Genomic DNA, 19,743 nt, shown 5'->3' on the forward strand with positions numbered 1-19,743 from the left:
TTAATCGTATTTATTGAGCGCTCACTGTGTGCAGAGCACTGTACTAAGCGCTTGGGAAGTACAAGTCGGCAACATATAGAGACGGTCCCTACCCAATAACGGGCTCACAGTCTAGAAGATGAGCAAGGAAGGCAGGCCAGGAAGAGGAATTTCCTCTACCTCCCTTTTGAACGCACCATTGTATGGGGATAGCTTGGGTAGGGTCTGAACCCAGACTTAAAAAAAAATGCTTTGCGAATAAAATACCCCTCATGCAGCACGGCTGCTCCGTGGAAAGAGTGCGGGCTTTGGAGTCAGAGGTCGTGGGTTCAAATCCCGGCTCCGCCAATTGTCTGCTGTGTGACTTTGAGCAAGTCACTTCACTTCTCTGTGCCTCAGTTCCCTCATCTGCAAAATGGGGATTGAGACTGTGAGCCCCGTGTGGGACAACCTGATCACCTTGTAGCCTCCCCAGCGCTTAGAACAGTGCTTTGCACATAGTAAGCGCTTAATAAATGCCATTATCATTATTATTCACCCCTCTCCTCCATTGCCTTTCGTAGAGTCTTGTCAAATGATGAAAACAGCGGTGAATCCTTGTCTCACCTCGGGTGTATACGGTCTTTCTCTTCTGGGAGTACTGCTATAGTTCCGGCTACAGAGTGGTGGCATTTACCGTGGAATTTCTGATTTGTTCATGGTGTAAAATCACTATAATCATTAACTTTCTTTGATTCCCCTAAAACGTGTTTTTGAATGTGTTGTTTTTTTATTGACTACCAGTTGGGGGTTTGGGAAAGCGAGCAGAACTTTTTCTGAGAGAGTTGGATTTTCTTCACTGGCAAAATAAGGGGTGTGGTTTTAAATGGTGTTTTCTCCCCTTAGCCAGAGATCATATGGTGAACCAGATCTCTGGTCTGTTGAAATCTGGCTTTTTAAGCCTTTTTTTTTTGTGTGTGTGTGTGTGTGTGTGAGTTTTGCAGAACAATCACTTAAAATTGAGTAGCTGTGTACCTATGGGGAAGCAACATGATAAAGTGTTGAAAAGAGCATGGATTTGGGAATCAGGACTGGCTTTTAGTCCCAGCTCTGATGTTGGCCTGTGTGATCTTGGGCAAGTCACTTAGCCTGTCTACCCTCAGTTTCCTCATCTGTAAAATGGGAATAATGCTATTTGCCCTGCCTACTTCCTAGGGATATTAAAGACAAAAGTAAATACGGTAATACGGAATATTTAAGGTGCAGTTTGTGTCAGAAAAACAGTAGGTCCCATAACCTGAGTTTCCTTGGAGGGAATGTCTTGATTTCTGCAGGAGGTAATATGAGACATTTTTCCTTTTATGGCACGTTTGGTCAAGGATAGTAGTGGCTTAGCTTTTATCAGGTGAGAAATCTTGATCCGTGTTGCCAGAGATTTCAGAGAATTTTACTATCAGTCAATCTAGGCGTCCTTGGCATGGCTTCTCCTTCGCCAGGCTCCCAAAAATGTTGTAAGGTCTGTGGTGTTTTCACTTCCTTGTAGACTTACTCTTTAATTTCTCTTGCACAGTTCTGAATTTTGGACCTATGTTTTAAGTGAGACTCTCCATCTTTCTTGGTGGCTTCAATTTCTTGTTGCCTCCTGTGCTGGGTGATCTCCTGAAGTCTTCAGAAAGTCTGGGGTGATGGTGCACTCCCTTACTGACAAAGAAGGAGAGAGTGTTGCAGCAAAAATGGGCAGTGCCCTTAGCGTGGTTGGGGGACACTTTGAACCTGTTGTCCAGAGGCGTTCATGTGGTTTTCAGGTGGACTGGATCTTGCCTAGTACAGCACTCTAACTTTGGGGCTCAGCACATGCTCCACGATGAGTTAATGTCTGATTCCAAACCACTTGGGGGGCTTCTAGGCTGCCCGAGACAGGTCTTAGTCGATCAGTCAGTGGTGTTTGTTGAGCGTTGACTGTTTGTAAAATGCTATCCTAAGCGCTTGGTAGAGGACAGTAAAGTTGGTTGACGTGATCTCTGCCCACAAGGAGCTTGCAGTCTAGAAGAGGAGACGGATAATAATGTAAATTACAGATCGGAGAAATGGCAGAGTGAAAGAATATGTACATTGAGTACCATAGGACTGATGGTGGGGTGAAAAGTCAGTGCCTGTGGTGAACAGATCCAAATGCCCAGGCGATGCAGAAGGGAGGGCGAGTAGGGGAAATGAAGGCCTAGTCAAGGAAGGTCTCTTGGAGGAGATTTGATTTTAATAAGGCTTTAAAGGCGGGGAATGTGGTGGTCCGTCAGATGTGAAGGGGGAGGGGATTTCAGGCCAGAGGGAGAACAACGAGATCTAAGTGCGGTGAGTAGGTTGGTGTTAGAGGAGACAAGATGGGATGTGGTAACTGCTTTGGGTCAGCACGGTAATTGTTTGGATGTAGAGGAAAGGGGGATTCTAGAGAACCGACAGGATTTGGTCACAGATTGAATACGTGGGTGGAATGAGAAATGAGTCAAGCGTATAGGGTTCGGGCTTGTGAGATGCAGGACGGCGGTGTTGTCTACAGTGATGGGGAAATGGGGGAGGACAGGATTGCGTGGGGAGATGAGATGCTCTGTTTTAGAAGTGTTAAGTTTGAGGTGGCAGTGGGACTCTAGAGGTGCCCTGAAGCCAGGAAGAAATAGGAGAGGTCGGGGTTGGAAAGGTAATTTGGGGAATTATCTGCAGAGAGATATTTGAAGCGGTGAGAATGAATGAATTCTCCAAGGGAGTGGGTGTAGGTGGAGAATAGGAGGGAACCCAGAACTGAGTCTCCACAGTTACGAAGGTGGGAGGCAGAGGAAGAGTCTGTGAAAAAGACGGAGAGGAGTGGCCAGAAAGGTGGGAGAACTCGGAGGGGACAGAATCAGTGAAGCCTTAGTTATAGTTTCCAGGAGTAGGCAGTGTTGAAAGCAGCTGAGAGGTGGAGGATTGGGACGGAGTAGAAGCCGTTGGATTTGGCGAGGAGGTCATCGGTAATTCTAGAGAGGGCGGTTTTTGTGGAGGGAAGGATGGGGACATTAGCCCGATCGCTTGGGCTGAGTAGAGAATTGGAGGAGAGGAAGAGGAGGCGGCGGGCATAGAAAAAGAGGTTTTGGGAGAGGTGTGGTAGGAGGAAGATGGGGTGATACCTGGAGGGAACGGTGGGGTGAAGGGAGGGCTTTTTTAGGACGGGGTTATACGAGAGTATGTTTGAGACCAGTGGGGAAGGAACCCTTGGAAAGTGAAGGTTGAAGATGGTGGCCAGGGAAGAAAGATGGGGCGAGGCAAGGGTTTTGATACAGTGCAAAGGAATGAAGGTAGATTTTGAGAGGGGGCAGAAAATCACCTCTCGATACCGCTGGGAAGGTTGTGAAGAGGGGGCAGAAGAAGGATGGGACTGGAGAGGAGCATGGGAGACTTTAGGGATATCTTGCCTGATGGATCAATTGTATTCATTGAGTGCTTACTGTCTGCAGAGCACTGTACTAAGCTTTTAGGAGAGTACAACAGAGTTGGTAGACCTGTTCCCTGCCCACATCCAGCTTGCAGTCTAACGGGGGAGCGAGGCATTAAAATGAATTACATGTATGTACATAAGTGCCGTGGGGTTGAGGGTAGGGTGAATAGTAACTGCTTAAAGTGTATAGATCCAAGTGCTTAGGTAAGATATACAGGAGAAGGAGTAGGGGAAATAAAGGTTTAGTCGGGGGAGACCTTTTGGAAGAGATGTGATTTTTACGAAGCGCTTAGTACAGTGCTCTGCTCACAGCAAGCGCTCAATAAAGTCGATTGGATGAATGAGTTTAATAAGGCTTTGAAGGAGGGAAGAGTGAGGGTCTGTTGGATACAAAGGGGGAGGATGTTCTAGGTCAGAAGCAGGACCATGGGTGAGGGGTCGGTGGTGAGATAGACGAAGTTGAGGTACAGTGAAAGGCTGGTGTTACAGGAGCGACGTGAGTGTGCTGGCTTGTAGTAGGAAATCAGTAAGGTAAGGTAGGAAAGGGCCAAAGTAATTGAGTGTTTTAAAACCAATGGCAGAGGAGTGGAGAAAGAGCGACTGAACGGTTCTGTAGCAAAATGATCCGGGCAACAGAGTGAAGTATGGACTGGAGGCAGGGAGGTCAGCAAAGGGGCTGGTGCAGCAGTCAAGGTGGGATAGGATGAATGTGTGAATCAGCGGAGTAGCTGTTTGGATGGAGAGCCAAGTTAGCGATGTTGTGAAGGTAGAACTGGTGGGATTTGGTGATGTATCGAAAGTGAGTTGGATGAGAAAGATGAGTCAAGGATAAGGCCAAGGTTAGGGGCTTATGAAACAGGGATGGTGGTGGTGCTGTCTATAGCGATGGGAGAGTCAAAGGGAGGGCAGGCTTTGGGTGGGAAGCTGAAGAGTTCTGCTTAGGACTTCTGCATTTGAGGTGCAGGTGGGACGTCCAGATCTAGTTGTCCTGAAGGCAGGAGGAAATCCAGAATTGCAAAGGAGAAAGATCAGGCCCAGCTGGAGTTGTAGACTGGGAAATCCTCTGCACTGAGGTGGTAGTTGAAGCCGTCAGGGCGATTGAGTTCCCCAGGGGGAGTGGGTGTAGCTGGAAAATAGAAGGGGACCCAGAACTGAGCCTTGAGGGACCCCGGCAATTAGGGCATGGAAGGCAGGGGGAGGAGTCTGCAAAAGGGACTGAGAATGAATAGGAGGAGAACCAGGAGAGGACCGCACCCTCTAATAATCTAATAATATTAGATAATGTTTCCAGGAGAAGAGGGTAGACCACCCCCACAGAGTTGAAGGCAGCGGAGAGGTCGAGGAGAATTAGGATAGAGTCGAGGTCATTGGATTTGGCAAGATGGAGATCAGTGGTGATCTTGGAGCGTGATGGATTCAGTTTTATCAGTGAAGTACATCTTGGGTCCTGCTTCTTTGAAAATGGTCCATATCATTAAAGTCAGTTCGGCAGACAATTCAGAGTTGAAGCGGATTGTGCATTCTGAAACCTGTTTCCCAGGAGCTAGGCCCTTGAGGCCGAAAGGAGACATCTCGATGTGTAGAAAATTATGCTTCTGCTCTGGCTGAATCGCAAACGCGGATCGAGCATGTAGAAGCATTGGCCGTGGTCAGCCCTGGGAAGTTGATTTTTGCGGTGCCCTCTTTTTGGGGGCAGGAGGATTATTTTTGAACATTGCAGCTAAATGGGATAAAGGAAGAAAATTTAAAAATGACCCTCTTTCTGTAGTTAGAAAAAGTATAACAGTTTATCTGAGGGAAGACCTGAGGTACTGAGGTTTGGAAAACGGAGGTAGAATTGTGTGGTGGTGGGCTTTTCTGTTTTATGGCACTGAAAAATTTCTCCAGGAGCTTCTTGAGGGAGGTTGTAACAAGAAGGATTGTGCAGATCTTGGTTAAAAACATTAGTGTGTTATTTTACCCTAGTGTGTCTGGGATACACTGGGATAAGTCTCTCTCCCCCCCTCCCCCATCCTGTGCTCCTCCTTCCCTCCCCATCACCCCTACTCCCTCCCTCTGCCCTACCTCCTTCCCCTTCCCACAGCACGTGTGTGTGTGTGTGTGTGTGTGTGTGTGTGTATATATATATGTATGTATATATATATATGTAAAATTCTATTTATTTTGATGGTATTGACACCTGTCTACTTGTTTTGCTGTCTGTCTCCCCCTTCTAGACTGTGAGCATGTTGTTGGGTAGGGACTGTGTTGCCGAATTGTACTTTCCAAGCACTTAGTACAGTGCTCTGCACACAGTAAGCGCTCAATAAATACAATTGAATGAGTGAATGGGAAGTGTGTTAGGTGGTTGGTTCCTGATCAGTGGGCCAACTGGATTTACGGAGCTTTCACTAGGTGCAGAGCACAGTCATGATCACTCTGGAGACTTGTAGAAGTGTTGCCCTACCCTTGAGGCACTTTGTAATCGAAGGCACAAATAAAGTTACATAAGAAAACTCGACAGAATCAAAGTGTTCACGTTTGGTATTCCTGAGTGCTATGAGGCAATGCTCAACTACCCACTCCGTTTGGGCAGGGAACGCCAAAGGATGTTGTAGCATCGTTTTTAGAGAAGCTGCGTGGCCTTGGGTTCTAATCCCAGCACCAGCATTTGTCTGTGGTGTGACCTTGGGCAAGTCACTTAGCTTCTCGGTGTCTCAGCTCGTCTGTAAAGTAGGGATTAAGACTGTGAGCTCCATATGGGACTGAGACTGTCCAACCTGGTTTGCTTGTATTTATTCATTCAATCGTACTCATTGAGCGCTTACTGTTCACAGAGCACTGAACTAAGGGCTCGGAGAGTACAGTTCAGCACTAGGGAGACAATTCCTGCTTGCATGGGGCATACAGTCTAGAAGGGAGAAGGCAGACATCAAAACAAGTAAACAGGAATCGATATAAATAAATAGAATTATAGATATATACACATCAAGACAAGTAAACAGCCATCAATATAAATAACTGGAATTATAGATATCATCATCAATCGTATTTATTGAGCGCTTACTGTGTGCAGGGCACTGTACTAAGCGCTTGGGAAGTACAAATTGGCAACATATAGAGACAGTCCCTACCCAACAGTGGGCTCACAGTCTAAAAGTGCTCTACCCCAGCGCTTAGTACAGTGCCTGGCGCATAGTAAGTACTTAGCAAATACCATTATAATAATAGTAATAATAATGGAAGGGGCTGATGATAGTGAAATCTGTCAGCAATGCCATTTTCCTTTAAATAGGAAGAACAGACTGGAGCATTTAATATCTTCCTCTTCCTTCTGGACTCCTCCTCCACACCTAACTTCCTTTTTCTTAAAAATAAGTGGAAAACAACAAAGTGCCCTGACTCCTATAAAGATTAAGGTTATAGATGTATAGAGCCCCCTTTCTCCAGATGAGCCACTGACTTTATCTTGAGAGGAATTCTTCAGGTCTGGGTCTGACCCTGACGCTCCCCTCCTCAGTCCCAATTTGTTTAGCCTGTTTAAAAAGAAAAAATTATAACTTGAGGGGTTTGTGTCACATGGTGTGTGGTTTTTGTTGTTTTTTTTAAATACAAAGAAATCTCTGCTTATGGTGTGACTTGGCGTCACAGAAAAAGCACGGGCCTAATTCTGGATATGCTAATTGCCTGCTGTGTGACCTTGGGCCAGTCATTTAACTTTCCATGCCTCAAGTTTCCTCATTGGTAAAACGGGGTTTAATATCTCTTTCTCCCTATTATTTAGTCTGAGCCCCATGTGTCCAGCCTGATTAACTTGTATCTACCCTAGCACTTAGCACTAACTTACTAAGCACCTAACAGATGATGCATGTTTAATTTTCACGCTTTTTTTAAAGGATTGGAAATGAGAAGTGATAGTTTACTTAAGACTGTGCTTTTCAAGGTGCTCACCTCATGAACTTGTGAGAAGTCACTGATTCTAATACCACTGAAGATAGCCCGTTTAAAGAACTGGTGGTTTTCAGTTCTCTGAAAAGTATATGCTGTGCATAAAATCTTATGAGAGCATTCCCCAAACTTAGTTTTATGTTCAAGTGACTTGGGGGAACCTGCCCATCTTTTAAAAAATCAAACTTTCGGGGTTATCCAGTAAGTACTATTGCCATTCAAAGATGATGATGATTTTTAATACCTAATTGTACTAGTTGCTGCGCTGAATACCAATAGCAGTCCTTATTCTCCAAGAGTTCATACCCCGGAAGGATGACAAGCATTCAGATTAGAGAAGCCTTCACTCAACCACTTGGGTTATTTGTCAAAGGGGTGTCTGCAAAGCAAGAAAGTTTGCCTCCTTTTGCAACTCTCACCTTAAGTTCTCAAGCCAGTTTTGAGGGGAGGCCTGAAAGGGTGGGGAAGGTGGCCTGTTGGAAAAGAATTGGAGGGTTTAGGGAATGCGGAGGATAGAGGAGGTGGCCCAAGTGGAGGAACTACTCCTCCTCATTAATATTTTTGAAAATTCTGAGTTTTCTAAATGTTGTGCGTCTCTCGAAGGCATCAGGGGAGATTTTACCATTGTAGTAATCAATCAGTGGTATTTATTGAAAGCTTGTGCAGAACACTGTACTAAGCACTTAGGAGAGTACAGTACAACAGAGTTAGGCACGGTCATTGCCCAGAACAAACTTACAGTCTAAAGCGGGGAGGTTATTAATATGCAACCAGTGAGTGGATAATTGCCAAGCTCCCAAACTGCCTTTTGTCTGTGTGAAGAGATCAGTATTTATTTACCAGCATTTGTATTAGTCTGTCTCCCCTTCTAGACTGTAAGCTTGTTTGAGCAGGGAATGTGTCTACCAGCTCTGTAGTGTACTCTCCTCAAGCGCTTAATGCAATATTTTATATTCATTACCATTTATTGATTGATCCGTAGAGCTGCGTAATACTTCCCAATTTTCCAGAATGCAGAGTTCACTTTGCAGTGTCTGCTTTTGTCACGTGGTGAGCTTCTTCATGCTCTGCATGGCTGATTGTCTAGGTCTTAATTCCCACTCGTGGACTCTCTCTTAGCACTTTGTGCAATACTCATTACACAGTAAGCATTTAATCAGTGCTATTCTACCTGTCCAGACTGTAAGCTTGTTGTGGGCAGGGAATGTGTCTTTTTGTTTGTGTTCTCCCAAGCGCTTACTATCATGCTCTGCACGCAGTAAGCGCTCAATGAGTACGATTGACTGACTGATCTGACTTACCAGTGTAATTAGATGAATTGATATAATCATATACTCATCAGTTCTCCCCAGAGAGGGGTCTCCAGGAATAATTTCCTCTTGGAAGAAAAGTGTTGTTCATCTGCATTGGTCAGGAGAAGATCAGGGCGTGCCTTTTAACCAAATTCCCTGGTGCTTCAGGTTTGCTGAGCTGAACAGATACTGCTATGTGGGAATTTTCTTTTTGGGTAACGTCCCAATTCTAGGTTCTCTGCCTAGCACAGGGAATCACATTTTTTTAGACACTCTTAATGACGCAGAAAAAAATGCTATAAAGAATGACTCGAGTGGAAAGCGGTTGCCCCACGGGTGGAAAAATGTCTGAGGAAGGATGTCAGGTTGTAGGGACAGAGCCATGAAAAGTCAGTTGGTCGTTTACTTAGAAGTGGTTCTTTTGTCCTTGTGGTCAGGGACTATTTCCAGTCTGACTTGTATCTACTCCAGTGCTTAGAACAATGTTTGGCACATAGTAAGCGCTTAACAAGTACCATCATTATTATTATTATCCCTGCACTTAGTACAATGCCTGGCATGTAGTAAGCACTTACAGATAATTAAAAAAGAAATAATACCTTTGGGACTGTTGGAGCAAATACTGCTGGATGGTGAATGTGTATTTCATGTCTAGAAGCCTTCTGAGATGCTTCTCTTTAAAGAGAAATGGATTGGGGTGAGGGAATGAAGTCACTGTTTGGAAATGTACCCATGCAAGCAACAGAGATAGATTTATGCATTGCCTTACAAATGCTTTGGAACGAGGGTGGTCTTTATGGAATCCATATTTCTCCCTAGATTCATTGTGGCCAGAGGAGATGCCTACTCCCATTGATTTCCACTTCAGGTTTTTAGTGCTAGTTTAAGGTTCCCATCAGAGAGATCAAAAATGCTTGTAATTGAAGAGGCTAGTGACTCAACTGTACAAAGAAGCAGAAAACTAGGTACAACATGTGGCCGTGGCCCGTGATCCAGATGAAGATCAAAATAACGAGATATGTCATCCCTTAGAGCGTGGGTAAAGACAGTCTTTCTATTGTATATGATTTTGAGTTAAATCTTGGAAGTCAGTCCTTTTCTAGTCCTAACTAAAGCCAGCAATTGGGCATGTATTTCCGTTTCAGCGTCCTGAGACTGTTTCCCCTATTTTCTAGATTTCCTTTTGCTTGAGGGAAAAGATCCCAGATGCCTTCCATTCACAATTAATATGTGGGTATGTTTGAGGGTCATTGGAAGCCAACATTATGGACCAGTCTGTGGTTGGGTTCCTCACTTGTCCCTAAACAGAGGAACAGAAGTGAAGAGTGAACAATATTTTACAAAGAAAATTCTGCTGTTGCATTAACATGAAAAGAAAACATCAGTTTTGGCAGAACTGAGTTTATTGCTAATTTCAATAGCCCGTGTGGCTTAAATTTCTGTGGATGGAGTAGCAGTTAGCCGCTTTGACTCTGAAGGCACAAACTTATTCTTCCATGATCTTGAAAGAGTTCACCTGGAACTTTTCTTTTGACCTCCCAGTTTTTGCAGACAGTTTTTTGGGTTTTTTTCTTCCTTTTTCAGGGGGTGCGGGGAGGAGGGGCGGTAGTTCTGACCAAAAGGAATGACTTCATTTCTTTTAGAAGTAAATTTTCAAAAGATAGGATGCTCTTCTCTAGGCACAGGCAATTTTTAGCCATGCTCAAAGAATTGTGAAATGTGTGTGTGTGTGGGGGGGGTTTGTTTGTTTTTTAGAGGGGAGGGGTTGAATGATTCTCACCTGTTGAACAATTGTCCTTACATTCCTTCTGAGTCTTCTGATTAAGCTACAGGAACGGGTTCCTGGTATTGACTTGCTCCATCAATCTTTCTTTGAGGTGCAGTTTCTTCCCTCTTTTAGCAGTGAGAGCTCAAGGACTCTCCAAACCACATTTAAAAACTTGTGCCACTTTTCCTTATTAGCGTTCAAGCTGACTTCTGTTTTTCGCATGTAATCACTGATTAAACTTTGCACTTCAGTTTTGTACAGCCTTGAGTCGAGGAAGGAATGTTATTCTCATTATTAAATATGTTTAGCCTTTACTTGGAAAACACCAGATTTTAGACCATGGGTGTTTGATTTTTTTTTGTGGTTTTTTTTTTTGAACTTTGAAATCTTGTTTTGTTTACCTCCTTTGGCTGATCTGTTCTAAACAACGCGTCTACAAAATGTATTATTGAGAGCTAGAAATGAACAGAGGGTAAAGACTTGCGTTCAGTAATGTGGAAATAATTTACACTTGCGTACAGAAGGTGAAGGTGCCAGGATCTTGTTCGTCTGGATAGCTCAGATCAGCATGATCTGGAGAAAGACGATAATAAAGAACTTCTGTTTCTCTTGTCTTGTTAGCATGGCATAAGTACAGTTTTTCTTTCACACACAGATATTGGGCCGGGGCCGCCCATCTATCAGCTGTGGGATTCCAGAAACAAGGCATTCAGCTGCACATTCAGATGTTTTGATTTAGCCATTGATGAGCGGAAAGAGTTGTGGTAAAACTTCAGTGTGTGATACTGGACTTATCAAGTTTCCTCTTCTTAGTGACGCGTTGCTGGCAGCAGGTACTGAATTTCCAGTAATGTCAGCTGTGAGCAAACAAAGAAGTGGGCAAGGCAAAATGGTCCGGACAAACAGAGTTCCAGATTCTGGAAGGGGAGGGCTGGTCCTGCTGTATCAAAAAAAAAAGTAATGTGTAATTGTGAGGAGGGGGCGTGAAACAGTAGGAGGAGGAATGGTATTGAGTGAGTACTCGGCCACCCATGGAACTAAGCCCTTGGGAGCATTGGCAGTTGGCCCTCCATGCCATTACAGTTAAGCGCTTAGTACAGTGCTCTGCCCACAGTAGGTACTCAGTAAATACCATTGATTGTTCTGGATTTTCACTTGTTAGAATGTTGGGTTAATCAGTTTTGCAGTGGTGGAACAGCCCTTGCCTACTCAAAAAAAAAAAAAGAAATAGTCGTCATGTAAATGGCTCAGGATTAGTTGTCTGGTTTATGAAGAGGCCGCAGCCGCCATTTGGAAGTGCCCGGGTAATACGAGGAAGAGGATGCCAGGCCTGTCCAAACAATTGCGGTCTTCACCACAAGAAGCAGCATGGCCTGTTGGAAAGAGCACAGGCCTGGGGGTGGGGGGGAGTCAAAGGATCTGGATTCTAATCTTGGCTCTGCCACTGACTTGCTGTGTGCAAGTCACTTTCTCTGTGCCTCGGTTCCTTCATCTGCAAAATGAAAATTCAATACTTTCTTTTTGTGGGGGCAGGGGGAGGGTATTTCGGTACTTATTGTGTGCCAGGTACTGTTCTAAGCACTGGGGTAGATACAAGCTAATCAGATTGGACACTGTCCCTGTCCCACATGGGACTCACAGTCTTAATCCCCGTTTTATAGATGAGGTAACTGAGGCACGTTGAAGTGAAGAGACATGCCCAAGATCACAAAGCAGACGTGGTGGAGCCGGGAGTCTGTTCTCCCGCCTACTTAGACTGTGAGCCCCATGTGGGATCTGATTATCTTGCATGTACCCCAGCACTTAGTATAAAAATAATAATAATAATGGCATTTATTAAATGCTTACTATGTGCAAAGCACTGTTCTAAACACTGGTTGTCCCACGGGGGGCTCACAGTCTTGATCCCCATTTTACAGATGAGGTAACTGAGGCCCAGAGAAGTCAAGTGACCTGCCCAAAGTCACACAGCAGACAATTGGTGGAGCCGGGATTTGAACCCATGACCTCTGACTCCAATGCCCGGGCTCTTTCCACTGAGCCACACTGCTTCTCTTGCTCAGCACATAGTAAGCGCATAACAAATACCAGAATTGACTCGATCTCACCAGAAGACTCTTTTCTCTTGTACTGCAATGCTTTAGAGCAATTCTAATGCTAAAAAAAACACCACCGCTTCAGAGATACGATATGTCAGTTGAGAGGTCATTGCTTAAAACAGTAACTTTTGTTGCTTGTGAGGGGTTCAGCTATGGACAGAGTCAATATTGTAGTACTAAATGAGCATAGCTTTCCTGATGGACAGCTATGGGGTAGATGCTTCATCGTCCGGAAGGGTGTTCCCCCTGAAGCAGTAGCTCAAGAATGAGAACTGAAACAGATGCTGCCAACTGGTCAGCAACACGAGGACCGAGCCATGACTACATTGTGTAGTCGGGTCTGTTTAGTCCCGCTATGGCCATTTTGGCTCGTCGTCGGTGACGTCTTCCCCGAAAAAGAAGGATAACAAGCTCTCCTCCTCCCTCTCCGTCATCTGTAAGTGCATCGGAGAGCAGTCAGCGATCTGAGAACATTTAGTTTTCGCTCCACATTTTGGTAAGACCTTGACGGCAGAATCTGGGGAGGTTCCGGTGTCTGGCACTTAGTACAACGCCCTGCACTTTGCAAGCGCTCAATAAATACCACTGTTGGACGGATACAGTGTGCTGCAGTGCCAGAAGAAACAGTTGTCCGTAGGCTTTGGACCCAGGGTGTAACTTGAGGTTGTCAACCCGTATGTCATAGGAGAGCGACAGATATACCACGTGTATGTCCACATAGCATAATAGAATCTGTTATTTGAAGGCGTCGTTGGAATTGCTTTGCATTAAGGAAAAAACTTCCCAGGTGATTGGGAAGCCGGAAGATTGTGTGTTCAGTGTGGGATAGAGACCGCGTCCAGTGCGATTATATTTTCCCAATGCTTGGCACAGTGTTAGGAACCAGTAAGCATTTAACAAATACCATTACTACATTTTTATAATAAAAAATAAAGAGAAGAACTGCTATACTAAGGCCAAATATTCTTCAATGGCTCTAAAAGTCCAACAGTTTTGAATTCACAGAATTGATGGTGTGCGGGGGAATTTTATCGAGTTGATGGCCTAAAGGGGAAAATGAAAGGTAGATCTTCATCCAGCCCGTATATCAATCAATCAATCATATTTATTGAGCGCTTACTGTGTGCAGAGCACTGTACTAAGTGCTTGGGAAGTACAAGTTGGCAACATGTAGAGACGGTCCCTACCCAACAGTGGGGTCACAGTCTAGAATCATTAGGGATTCATTCATTCAGTTCATTCAATAATATTTATTGAGAGCTTACTATGTGCAGAGCACTGTACTAAGCGCTGTGTGGCTTATTGGCAAGAGTCCGGGCCTGAGAGTCAGAGGATGTGGGTTCAAATGCTGACTCCGCCACTTTCATTCATTCATTCATTCATTCATTCAATCGTATTTATTGAACGCTTACTGTGTGCAGATCACTGTACTAAGCGCTTGGGAAGTACAAGTTGGCAACATATAGAGATGGTCCTTACCCAACAGCGGGCTCACAACCACCTATCGGCCATGTGACTTTGGGCAAGTCATTTCCCTTCTCTGTGCATCAGTTCCCTCATCTGTAAAATGGGGATTAAGTCTGTGAGCCCTCCGTGGGACAGCCTGATTACCTTGTATCGAGGAGCAGCGTGGCTCAGTGGAAAGAGCCCGGGCTGTGGAATCAGAGGTCATAGGTTCAAATCCTGGCTCCGCCAATTGTCAGCTGTGTGACTTTGGGCAAGTCACTTAACTTCTCTGGGCCTCAGTTACCTCATCCGTAAAATGAGGATTAAAACTGTGAGCCTCACGAGGGACAACTTGATCACCTTGTACCCCCCCACCCCCAGCGCTCAGAACAGTGCTTCGCACATAGTAAACACTTAACAAATACCATCATTATTATTAGTATTATTACCCCAGCACTTAGAACAGTGCTTGGCACATAGTAAGCACTTAACAAATACCATTATTATTATTATTACTCCAATGCTTAGAACAGTGCTTGGCACATAGTAAGCACTTAACAAATACCATTATTATTATTAGTAGTAGTAGTAGTATAGGATAACAATAATTAGACATGCTCCCTGCCCACAGTGAGCTAACAGTCTAGAGAGGGAGAAGACCAGGAATTTAGTGCCCCTAGCAGCAACTGTAGCAAGGAGGGTTCAAAAAAGGGGAACTGGAGGTTGCAGATCACGGTGGAGGTCGGGAGGATGGACTTTCCTGGGAACCTGGGCACTGCAGCCCTCTGTAGCTGTTAGCAACTGGGGCCGGGTGGCAGAGTCCAGGAACTCCAGATTGCAGCAGCTTCAGGGGTGGGAGACCAGGAGGGAGAGAAAAAAGGCTCAGGAAAGCCGGGTGGCTGCAACATCTGCTTCAGGTCACCCCCAACTCTTCTCTCCCCCCAAAAAAAGCTAGGGGAGGGGAGTAGGACAGACCAGGGGAGAGAGATGTTGACAGCAGACCTCACACAGAGTTTTAAATAAAAGAAATGAAAAAAAAAAGGTTCCTAAAACATAAACACACACTACCAGAAGATGGAGATTCACCTAAATACTTTCTTCCCAATCAGATCCAACACTGAGCCAGAAAGAAACACAGGAAACACTTGGGCACAGACATCATATTAGGGAAACAGATTCAGATGGATCCTTTTGGGGAAAAAAAATACAATACACACCCCAATACACTGGGAAACAAAAGTTGCATTTATAAAAACATATGAACGTGAACCTGGGACCCTGGGAGGTGAAGGGAAAGGTGGTGAGACTGGAAAGATGCACACAAATCCTATGGCTGGCGTGTGGGTCTTAGCTCAAGTTGTGAGTTTGCAGAAGTTCCATAACTTTAGGCGAGAAGCAGTTTTATTCATCAGTGTAGAAATTGGGCTTTTCTGAATCCAGTTCCAAGTAGGATGTGGAGCAATTAACACATTCTCTGTGAAAGTCACTGTTCGTGCTCTGAGAGTAGTATACAGTACAGAGTGATGTAACAGTGGAAATGTATTTGGTTTCTTCCTCCCTCTTGTCTTTCCTATGCGGGTAGCGTAGAGTCCTGTCAGAAGGCCGTTCCCCAAATCCCTGACAGTGAACATCTATATCTGGTTAGAGTGGGATGTGTTTTAAGAAGCAGTTGTGGGTAAGCAGGAAACGTTGGTCACAATGCACATATTCTAAAGCAGGTTTTAACATGGAGTCTTTCAAGAACATATCACAATTATGTGAGAACTGAATGTAGACCAGACATTTTGGTGGGCTTCCTAGAAGGTTGTTCTTCCTGTTAGATCCTCTCTTCAAAATGGGTGACGTCAGCTCCTAGCGTGGTGGGAAGAATCCACCTCGCCTGGCCTCCTGGGGCCTTCCAGTTTATCCGTTGACTGGAACCAGTGAGATGGGTTGTTTCTCCAAGTGTGGGTAAGGGGCCACACTAGATGCTTCCTCTGGTAGCAGCTTCCGATACCCCGTGATTCATTGTGAAGCTTGGAGATGCTAGCTCAGATCCCTGGGTGACAGGCAGCCTAGCCAGGAATAAGTTAGGCTCTGCCCCATCCCACTTGTCTGTTCTGTGACCTGAGACAAGTCACTTCACTCTGTGCCTGTTACCTCATCTGTAAAAAGGGGAGTAAAACGGTTAGCCACTTGTGGGACATGAACTGTCCAATGTAGTTAATGTGTGTTTTCCCCAGTGCTTATTACAGTGCCTGGGAGAAAGTAAGCGCTTGAGATACCATAACAAAAAGGGCCCTGGAGGGATGGGGGTCTGTTGTCTAGTTCCCACCTGTGGACTCTTTTGCAGCACTGTGTACACAGAAAGTGCTTCATAAATACCATAACTGCAGCTCATGAGGCCTCCCCTCAACCCTCAGATCCCCTTCTTCTGTGAAGACCCTCAGACTCACTTCAGGGGAGCCAAAGGGTGATGGAAGGTGTACCCTCCATTCTCCTTTTGACATGGTTCCCGTTCCTTAGCTGTACTGAAGCGCTCTGCACATAGTAAGGGCTCAATAAGTTCCATTGATTGATTAAAGTCTGCCAGGTGCCAGACTTCTCTTTGACTAGTGCCGGCCCCTTACGTTGACGGACACTCCCCCCATCCCCCAGCCAAACCACAAAGTGGAAGGGGAGGGATGTTACCTCCCATAGGAAAGTTCCACTTTCCACCTCATAGTGGCCTCCTTGGGATTTGGATTATTAATAATAATAATATAATAATAATAATATAACACAATTTGCTTGTATCCAGCCAGCACTTAGTATAGTGCCTGGCACATAGTAAGTGCTTAACAAATACCATACTTATTATTATCACCCCATGCTTTGTACAGTGCCTGGCACATAGTAAGTCCTTAAATAGCATTAAAAAGGTGGCGTAAAGCAAACATAGAAACAATTTGCAGTGTAGACTCCTGGTCTGTGCCCCTTAATCCGTTTCAGCAACTGTTGTTGACTGCAGTCCCTAGGAGAGAGCTGTGGAGGAAGAGCCACCCTGCAGCAGCTGTTTGAAGAGCCTCAATCTCACCCTTTCTTGGGGAGCAGAATGAGCGTACAGCCCACCCTTTCCCCACCTTTGGAGAAGCCTGTTTTTTCCAGACCACAAGCTCCTTGTGGGCAGGGATCGCGCCTACCACTTATGTTCATTCATTCAATTCATTCAGTCGTGTTTATTGAGCGCTTACTGTGTGCAGAGGACTGTACTAAGCGCTTGGGAAAGTATAATACAACAATAAACAGTGACATTCCCTGCCCACAAGCTTAATATTGTACACTCCCAAGAGCTAAGTGATTTTTATCCTGTGGTCTGCTGGGTCCCATCCTTTAGGTTCCCTGATTTCCCTTTGTTTTCGGGTCCTCGGTCTCCCTCATCTTGCTTGGGCATGTGGGGTAATGGCCACCTGTGGGAACCTTTGACTAGAGTTTAGTAGTGATGTCTTCACAGACGGGAGCGCAGAACGAGGCACTGACAACAAACGTGACAAAGCAGCAAAGGACAATTTTTGTGTGTGAGTGGGTTAGGTCAGGACTGTAGGACCCTCATCACTTCCCCCACATCCCCAAACGCATGCACACCACGGTTGATTTTCAATGGCAGTGGTGTCTCCTTTGAGCATGGAGGACAACTATATTTATTTTCCCAGACTCTTTCTAAAGAAATCAATATTCCTCCTCTCCACAAGGTAATGAGAGCACAGCAGGGATTGGCATACTAGCCTAATGTGTCAGCTTTAATGCTTGGAATGGGAGAAAATTCTTAAATTTCATTAATATTTTAACGGCCTTAGCTTTTTGTTTAAATTACCTTGTAGCATTATGCTCCGCTAATATGAATATTCTAAGATGCTACTAGGGCCCCAACTTGTTTCTTATAAAGGGCTTATTATACAATTTACATCTTGCTCATTAAGGCAGTGAAGTGTGAAGGTAATTCATTGTCTTGGGTTGTTGGTAGGCTCTGGAGCTCCTGGTTATCTTGAAAGAAGAAAAGGACTCTAATTTTCAGGGAAAATTCCTCAGAGCCCTCCTTTACCACCACAGTCAGGGACATTAGAGGCCTTGGGTATCTTGTAGACTTTTTTTTTTTTTCTTCCAATTCACGATCATGTTTCCAATAGTTCCCTCAAGGCATCTTCCCAGGTTTTTATTGATCATCATGTCTAAATTATAGCTGGAAGAAGGAGCATGGGATACCCAACTGCCTTATCACCGTCCCTGGGAAGCAGTGTTGCGTAGTGGAAAGAGCAGGGGCCTGGGGACCCAGAGGCCCTGGGTTCTAATCCGAGCTCTGTTAGTTGTTTGTGTGATCATGAGCAAGTCACTTCACTTCTCTGTGCCTTAGTTACCTAATCTGTAAAATGGGGATTAAATCCTACTCCCCTCTACTTAGACAGTGAGCCCTTTGTGGGACACAGACCGTATCCAATGTGATTATCTTGTGTCCACCCATGTGCTTAGTAGAGTGCCTGGAACATAGTGCTTAACAAGAACCATAAAAAAAGGGAAGAAAAAAATACCACTGCAGAGATTTTAATGAAGTCTTTCCATTCAATTTTGTTCTGTTGGTGTGCGGCAGAAATAATTAGACTAATTACTGGGCTTCCGCTATCTAAGACTGTTCTGGGAAGCAAGCATTTTGGATGCTAATATTCAAGTGCCTTTATATAAATAAAGAGGAGGAATTTTAAACTTTAAATACAGATGGCAGGCAGAGCAGAGCATTGGGAATTGGTTGTCTTAACAGCTTAAGGATCCTGGGACGCAGCTAAGATTTTGTGTGTGTGATCAACATGAAATTGTCCAATTTTAACAGAGTTTTATTTTAAAGATGATGCTTTGGAATCCAGTTTAAGTAGTTTTTTTTTTTAAAAAAAAATCTATGCCTCCAGATTAATTATTTCCAGCCACCACATATATCTGTGGCGAATGGGAAGATTTGGTGAGGGGGAAGCCCCTGTTTATAACAGTCACAGATTTTTGAATATTCGATGACCGAGCCTGACTGCTGAGCTCCAGGGCAGAGGCTTGGGAATCAAGTCTCCTCACGGAGGATTTGATTCCAGCTCGGAGGATTTGATTCCAGCTCGGGTGGCTCATGTAACGTCTGTTGTTGACTCTCGTCCCTTCCAGGGTTGGGAATGGGGTGAGCCAGTGGGTCTGATGGGGGTGGGGTGGTACGTTGTGTATTTTGGGAGAGAGTCGATATGTAATGAACATGAAGAAAGCTAGTATTTGTTTAAAAGCAGTTTTCTTTGATTTCTTGGAACATTGTGGGCATTGGACTACTTACCCTCTACATGGCTTCCTTCATGTTTTTATCAGTTCTTTTTACTTTATAACGTGATGTGGTATGCATGGTGGAGTGGACAGAGCACAGCCTGGGAGTCGGAAGGTCATGGGTTCTAATCCCGGCTCCACCACTTGTCTGCTGTGTGACCTTGGGCGGTTCACTCCTCTGGGCCTCAGTTACCTCATCTGTAAAATGGGGATTGAGACGGTGAGCCCCACAAGGGCCAGGACTGTGTCCAACCCGATTGGCTTGTATCCACCCCAGTGCTTAGTATAAGCACTTAACAAATACTATAATTATTATTTTATTATTATTATTGTTATATGTGAAGAAATCTGCTTTTGCCCATATTAAGATGGTCACGATAACCACCTGCCTTACCCGTTAGGTGTTTTTGTTGTTGTTGTTTCCGTCCCGGTATGTGGAACTATTTGTTGCCTGGGAATAAAGGCACAGGCTTAAGATCTTAT

At 44.8% G+C, this 19,743-nt stretch overlaps 1 protein-coding gene across 3 annotated transcripts in view; it reads left to right on the plus strand.

Moving 5' to 3' along the window:
- NUCKS1 (nuclear casein kinase and cyclin dependent kinase substrate 1) overlaps nucleotides 1-19,743 on the plus strand; it is a 45,055-nt gene that overhangs the window by 3,803 nt on the left and 21,509 nt on the right. The window lies entirely within an intron of this gene.

Source organism: Tachyglossus aculeatus, chromosome 7 (genome assembly GCF_015852505.1).
Source record: "Tachyglossus aculeatus isolate mTacAcu1 chromosome 7, mTacAcu1.pri, whole genome shotgun sequence".
Lineage (NCBI taxonomy): Eukaryota > Metazoa > Chordata > Mammalia > Monotremata > Tachyglossidae > Tachyglossus > Tachyglossus aculeatus.